Raw genomic sequence first — 8,440 nt, 5'->3', positions numbered from 1 at the left:
AGATAAGTAATGGGGGGACCCCCACAACCCCACCTCTTACCTGGCTGGTTGAAGGAAGTGAGAACAGACCCAATTTATATTTAGACTAAGTCACTCAACATCAAACTGTTAGGTCTAAGAAATCCATAGGTGTCTAGATTTAATTGTTTGCTAACTTGATTGCAATTAACACTTAACCACCACTAATTCTTCTCATCTATCATCTTTAGGTCTAGGGCTTTATTAAGGTTCTCACTTTTAAAATCTCTCTCTTTCTTCTTCTTCTCTTTTCTTTCTCCCTCTTCTTAAAAAAGAGAGAGAGAGAGAGAAAAAAATCTGAACCACACACATTAGGGTTTACTGGTACATGCACGATAGAATTTTTTTTCTGACTTAGTTGAACCCAATTATGAAAGTGAATGGCTGATCCATGTTACACCTGATAATCAAATGGCTAGAAATCTTAAGAACCACTGAGGTAGATGAAGGAATATTTTATTTTTTCTACCTATAATCCATCGATATTTCCATCATTCTATAGGATCAAACATTCTGACTCTAGTCCTAAGATCGATTTGAACCTGATAGTTCAAAAATTAGATAAAGTCGACCTTCTTATAGATAAATTTCTAGTCCTAGGTCAATAATCTCCTGCACAATACACATCACTTTTCAATTATCAAGAGATTTGTTCTATCTATGCTAGCCCAGCCCATCATGTGAGTGAATGTCCCACGACTGTATAATTTTTACCTTCATCCAAGAACAAGTTCAAGCTACTCAAGGTTACTCCAATCCTATCAATGATCCATTTTTAAACACATATAATCAAGATTGGAGGAACCACTCTAATTTTTCTTGGAGACCCCAATAGACTCAGGTCCAAACCCAAATTCCTCCTGTCCAAAATTTTTAAAATAGGCCCCAATACTAAAATTATGTCTATAATAGAGGTCAGCCTAGTCATCCACCCAGCCTTCGTATTATAATCAGCCTTCATACCCATCTCCTCAATAGATCCCTCTAGCTGACGATAGGTTTAGCCAACTTCAACAAATGATTATGATCCAATAGCAATCCCTCACCAGGCTAGAAGCATAAATAGGACAGTTAGCTGAGTCTTCCATGAGGAGAGAACTAGGTCAATTACCGAGCCAACCAATATCGAATTTCAAAAATGACCCACCCATCCACCAACCACCTAGACCTAGTTATCAATCTAATGTCCCAACTAAGAATTCTCAATTTGAAAATGACAAAGTAACCTCTAAGCTTAGAAGTGGCAGGATTCTTAAGGATCCATATCATGAATAAGTGAGAGAAGCTAGCCAAAATATAAATTTAGAAGAGGAGGTTAGTACTAAGACTAACCCAATAAAAGAATCTGAGTTCGAAACTGGTACTGATGCTGGTTCCAGTTTGAGTAAAAAAAAATAAAGAGAAGAGAGTAGATGAGTTATTCGAGATATATAAACCAAAAATCTCATTTTTTTCAATCCTAGAAGTCGGTTCTTTTACTCTAGAATCATCATCCCTTTCAGAATTGAAATCACCCTCGATCATACTTGAGTACGCATGTTTAGAATCAAGTGACACCCTTTTAGTATCCATTGCTTCAAACTCAACTCCTAACCCAAAAACTCAATTCACGAGCATTTTAGAAGAACAAATAGGAGAAATTCTCAATAAACAAAGGTTTATGAATGGGTTTGTAAATTATCTTTTTAATATTGAAAAGATAAAACTGACTAAGAACGGGATTGAATACTTTCTAGATATTGACAATGAAATACTAAAATTTATTATAGACCATCTTTTTGAGATTAGCAATCTAAAATCATTAGAATTTATCAATCCAATATTTGACACGGGGTAGGTGAAAGAATCGGTATGGTCTAACTGAAGATGATAAACTTAACACTTTCTGGGTGGCAACCCAGTTTTTGCTTTTGCTTTCTTTTGTATTTTATTTAAGTTAATCGAGTCTTGCTTCATGTCTTTTATAAAGATTTGAAGACAATATTGGCTACGTTAGAAAAAGAATAAATTTTGAAAAGACTTTTAGATCAGGTGACATCTCTTCTTTTTTTTTCTCTTTTTATACACCTTTTATTTTTTCTATTCTATTGAGGATAATGTCGATTAAGTTGAGGGGAGAGAATAAACATAAATTTTTAAATTTTTAAAGTCTTCAAGTAAGTTAGTATTTAGCATCTAAGCACCAGATTATACTTAAAAATTAAGTTAAATCAAATATTTTTTAAAAAAATTGATGTACAGATTAGAGAGTTTGTGAGATATCAAAGGATCAAGTATTAAGAAAATTTAATAAAGAGTTAAGTTTAAAACTTAAATAGTTTTCTTTAAGTATTTTTAAATTTTTTTACCAACATCAAAGAAGAGTTTACTTCCTATAGACTTGTATAGGCTAACTATACATTTCTTCATATATATAAAAAAAAAATTTAAAAAAAATTCAAGTACTTGATACTGAGTACCCGGACCTCTTTGCCTAATCAAGCATTGAGTTTCGCATCAAAAGGTATGAAGGATAAAGAAATTTTATTGTAAAGCTAGTTTTAACTCATAGTCTGTTTGATTTGAGCAAATAGATCCGAGGGGTATTCTATATCTAGTACCCTAAAGCCATCTGGTTTAGGAGTGATTGGCTGAAAACTCGCTACATGCATCAAATAAAAAACTTAAGGGGCTAAAACACTCAATAGCAGTATAATATTAAAAATAAATAAATAAATAAAATAAAATTTAAACATTGATCTCCCATTAAGTAACTGAGCCCCTTCACCTAAGTAAGCATTATGGTTCGCATCAAAAAGTGGGCAATGTGAAGATATTTTTTTATAATAAATGAAGGATGGAAGTAACAATATACTTGTCCATATGAAGGTTAATGATTTGGAGATAAAGGAAGGAATAATTTAAAAAAAGTTCAAAAAAAATTTAGTATTCTTGGTTTAACTCTCACATTGATTAGTATTAATACCCTAATGATATACCTCGCTCACGCTCTACTGAACATCAGTGATCCTTTTTTTAAAATACTTGATGAAATTTGAAACTCTAAATTAAACGATACTTAATTCTAAATTCTTTCTTTACTTGAGGATTAGTAAAGTTCAAGTTGGAGGGTGTGATAAGTGGTATATTTTTATATTTATTGAAGATATTTTTGATATTTTATGGTGGTAACATCTTCTAAAAAATCTAATTTTATAAATAAATTAGATTCTCTTACAAAAATAGATAATTATTAAAAAAATATGAAATTAGAGTATATTTATGAAAAATAGATGTCAATTTAATTGAGCAATTTTAAGCACCAAAATGATAAAAAATTATTAAACAATTTAATACATATTTTTTTCAATTTTTCAGGCACAAATCAGAGCAAAAATCAAATAAAAATACCTAAAAAACTTTTAAAATAGCCTTCGATCACGGTGGACCGACTACTCAGTCCAGGAATTCAATGGCGTGGTCCACTGAAAATGCTTCACAACACACGACGTGGTCTATGGTGGGTGGAGGAAAGTTTTTGTGAACAAATGATAGAGATTAATCCTGAACGAGATCCAACGACTGCTGTTCATTGCCAGTTGAAAAGAAGAAACTTTGCATGATCCGATGGTTGAAATTCCATCCGATGCTTGATCCAACGGCTATGGTTATTTTCGATTGAGAATAGGAGATCAAATGCACTGATCGACGGTCAGAAATCAATTCGATGATCGATCCAACAGCCAGTGTCGTTTTCGATCATGATAAGGAGTTGATCTATATTTTTTGAGGTGATCTGGATGGTCCAATCAAGATCTAATGGTCAGAATAAATTGATACAGTATACTATGAATTCTAAGGGTTTTAGGACTCCTTTTGCTATCAAAAAAAGGTGAAAAATTTATCTATAAATAGAAAATCTGAGAATAAGAGTGGAGAGAAGAAAAAATTAGTAGAAAAAAAAATTAGAGAAAAAAAATTAGATAGATTTAGGGACCTAAGGAGAAGAAGAAGAGAAGTCGGTTCGCTCTACGGAGTACGAAGCAAGAAGGAGAGATCATCAACCATCTTTTCAATGAAGCTGCACCAATCAACTTCAGATCTTTGTTACAGTTTTATTTTAATTTATTATTCTTTTTAAATTTTTTATACTTTAATTTCAATTTCAATTAATAAAAAAATTATTTTTTTGCACTTTAAATTTTTGTCTTTTATTTTTATTGTAAGTAGATGCTAGGATCTACTTAGTAGATCTTAATACCAATTTATTTTATATATTTTAAATTTTTATTATTTATTTTATTATAAGTAGAAGCTAGAATCTAAATAGTAGATCTTAATACCCAATTTATTTTTTATGCTTTTAATTTTATTTTTTGACTTAAAATTATTTTCTTCAAAAATTTATATTTTTTATAAAATTAAAGATTTCAAATCAACATCCTACCTTCTCTGTGGATTCGATCCGACTCATTACCTTCTACATATTTTTTTAATTTTTATTGAAGTCAAAATTAATTCGATAAGCACAGTGTCCTAACGATAATATCACGATCCTATCACACCATTCTGAATAAACTATTTTTCTTGGAATATGACGTTCTGACTCACAATCATATTGTGGTCTTGTAGAAAATAGAAGTAGTATTCTATAGATTCTTTAAGATACCCTATAAAATGAGCTATTACAGATCTATTCTCTAGTTTATCAGCCATTTGTCTCATGACATAGGCCGAACATCCCCAAATCTTAAGATAACCTAAATTCGACTTCTTACTGTACCATATCTCATATGGTGTGGTAGGAATGAACTTTGATGAAATCCTATTTAACAGGTGAATGGTAGTTAATAAGATATGTCTCTAAAGATATAAGGATAGATCAGTGAAGCTCATCATGGACCTGACCATATCCAATAGAGTCCTATTCCACTTTTCAGATACCCCATTGAGCTAAGGTATTTCAGAAGGAATCCATTGAGAGACTATGTCATTGTCCTTAAGATATCTCAGAAATTTTTGACTAAGGTATTCACCTCCTTGATCAGATCGAAAAATTTTAATGGGCTTGCCTGTTTGCTTTTCTACTCCATATCTAAATTTTTTGAACTTTTCAAAAGCTTCAGACTTGTGTTTCATCAAATACACATACCCATACCTAGATAAATTATCGATAAAGATAATGAAGTAGCTATAATCACCTCTGGCCTGCACATCAAATGACCCACACACATCGGTGTGTACCAAGGCAAGTAACTTAGTAGCCCATTCTCCATATCCTACAAAGGGTAACTTGACCATTTTTTCTCGAAGGTAAGATTTATAAGCTGGATATGACTCTGGGTTAAGAGAGCTAAGGATCCCATCTTTTTTCAGTTTGTTTATCCTGTCCTCTCCAATATGGCCTAGTCTATGATGCCACAAGTACTTCTGGTTAATTTCATCTCTGGATCTCTTTTGACCTATGGCACTTACTATTTACTCGTTTAAATTTATATTCACATCAACATGCAAGTGATATAGACTGTTAATTAAAAGACATCATGCAACCAATTTATTTCATAAATACATGAAATAAAAGTCTTTATTGAAACTAATTTCAAAACCTTTCTATGCTAGCACAGACATAAAAATTAAATTTTAACTAGCTACAGGAATATAATAATAGTCCTGTAAATCTAATCTAAAATTAGACAGTAATTGAAGAGGATAAATACCAACAACCTCTATAATAACTTTTTCTCCATTGTCGATCCGAAGAATCATGTCACCTTTGAAGGAAAAATCACCTTTTTCCTGTGTAGGATCTTCCAGATTTCATCAAATCTGGGGCGGAATAAATTAAAAATTTTTATCCTATGCTATTTCAGATCTAATATCTATTAGATCTAATTTTATTATCTGATATTTAAAATCTAAAATTAAATCTAAAAGTATGAGAAATATTGACATACCTCAAGGGTAATCTAATTACCCTGTAGATGATCGCAGCAATGCCTGAGGTTCTGATGTAGCCATGCAAATGCCTGGCCTCTACCAGTATCCACTCAGGTAGGATCTAGAATGTCTTCTCCTCATAATTCTATGCCCCAAAAATCAGATCAATATCTGATTTGAAAGTACTTCAGAACTCCTTCTGAAGTTGGAGCAGTAGCCTGTCAAAGATGTCCTGCAGCCTTCTGTTCCAGGCATCACCACACCTTGTACCTTTGCCAGATGAATGTCCAACTTCTTGGACATGAAGAGGGGAGAAAGGAGAGCAGAAAGGATGTGGAGAAGAGGGGAGGGGGTGGCAGCTAATGGGTTTTTTCATATAAACAAGTTCTATCTAGAAACCCTAGGCGCAGTAGGGTTTATATAGAACCTGTATGCTGCACAGTGCCACATCATTCGACCAATCAAAAAAATTCAATAAATTCTGGAAAAATTATGATTGGTAGAGTGATGTCATTTGATTATATCAAATAAGAACTCCACCTTATCTCAAAAAGGTGGCACCAACATTGGATAAGCACAAATAGAGTGGCACCAAAGAGTCCAAGTTTATCAGGACTCTTTGGTTCTTATCCATTTGGGGCGCCCACTTAAATCCAATTGGGCTCATGCCATAATCTGATTATGGTGCCCAATTTGAAGTGGTTTGGACATGTGGACACTCCACAAAAATCTTCCAATGAATCCTCTTCAGTTTAAGACCCATATGTCAACTTTTGACAGATGTCCTAAAATGAAATTGGCAGGTGCTAGAAATTAGCAGGTGTTGTCTTAAATTCATCTCATGAATTAAGACAAGCCTTTTCTGAGCTGGACAAGCTTCAATTAGACTAAGAGAAACCTTTTCAAGATTCTCTGGATGAGCCATATCACATTTGGCTCAGTAGAGACAAAAAAAATTACACGAGGAGAAAGTTAGGCTCAATCGAGTGCTAGCACGATTTTCTTGAACCTAATTGGATCTTATCCAAATCAATTGGGATAGCCCAATTGATGACATCCAGACCCTAACCCTTATTTGTGTGACCCTGTTAGGTTCAATTCTGTATGGTAATGAGACATATCATGATTTCATCATCGACATCATCGAAACTCCTTTCGATGGACCAGAACTCTTTTGATTCGGACAATTAGAATGATCGATCATCAAAATCATTCTAATTGTTCCCAAAATCCACCAGTGACACCTAGCAGTATATGATGGCAACCCATCAGAACTAAAGATGAACCTCTTGGTGCAGCTACTTGTGTGATTGAGTTCCTCTATCATGAGTCCCGACTGAATTAGGGTTAAGATGAACTCGTCAAACCCAACATCAGTCATATGAATTAATCGATCGATCCGAGTCCGATGTGAAACCCAATGGAAAACTCTTTTTTATTATTTCACTCTGCCATGACCATGGGCTTAAGGACTCGATCTTTCGATCATCATAGGACTACTCTTCTCATCTACCGAGGTTAATAGATCCTATCTTGGTGCGACCTAGTTCCTACAATGAACATGCTACACCAACATACACCTCAGGGTTTCGAATGGCTAGGAGACCGAGTTATGGTGTAGTCAAACTATAACACACTCAAGGTGAACCATCGATGCACCTCAGGTCAAAGAACTAGACACACAACTACAGCATCGAGCTAGTAATCGATGAGAAGGTAGACTTCCTTATGACTGCTCGAGGTGGTCACGCTCAGTACTCTCGTTCTCAATGAATACCTGTACTCTCACTCCGGTGTCTCCACACCGTAGACTCAAGACTCATCTACCCTAAGGAAGTGATCGTACACCAACCTTCCAGATCAATCACCATCTTCGTGATGATCCTATGGTCAAGAGCAGTTTATGAGTTATGTAAATTCATGCCTCAAATTTTCAACTCTTGAAAATATGAATTTACATTTCCACTAACTCAAAGGATGTATCACAGACACAATGTACACAATGTGATAGAAGAATAATCTTTTTATTCATTTATAGTTAAAATTATAATTTTGCCCTTAGATTTGTACAGGAATGTGTCAGCCGATCTGGCATCTAGGGCACACATCTAACAACCTTTCCTCAACCTCTTACTTTCTATTAGACCCTACATTAAGGTACATATATGAGCACTTGAGCCAGAATCTAATACCCAACTAGAAGTAGAAGAAATCGTAAGCTTAGATTCAATTACAAGCATACCTTTGAAAGGTTTATCATCCTTTTTAGTCTTTAGGCTCTCCAGATAAAGTGGATAGTTCCTTCTCCAATGGCCTTCCGTATCACAGTGGAAATACTTTCTCTTTGCCTCAGCCTTCTTAGGAACTTCCTTCTTTGGCTTGTTCTCTTTCTTCTATTTCTTAGTAGATTTTGTCTTCTTCTTCTCAGTAGACTTTCTCTTGAAAGAAGTCCACTCCACAGCAAGAATAATACTTTTTGAACTCTTCAAGATTCCTTCCGTAGTGA

Source organism: Elaeis guineensis, chromosome 14 (genome assembly GCF_000442705.2).
Source record: "Elaeis guineensis isolate ETL-2024a chromosome 14, EG11, whole genome shotgun sequence".
NCBI lineage: Eukaryota > Viridiplantae > Streptophyta > Magnoliopsida > Arecales > Arecaceae > Elaeis > Elaeis guineensis.
This window is presented reverse-complemented; position numbering follows the sequence as displayed.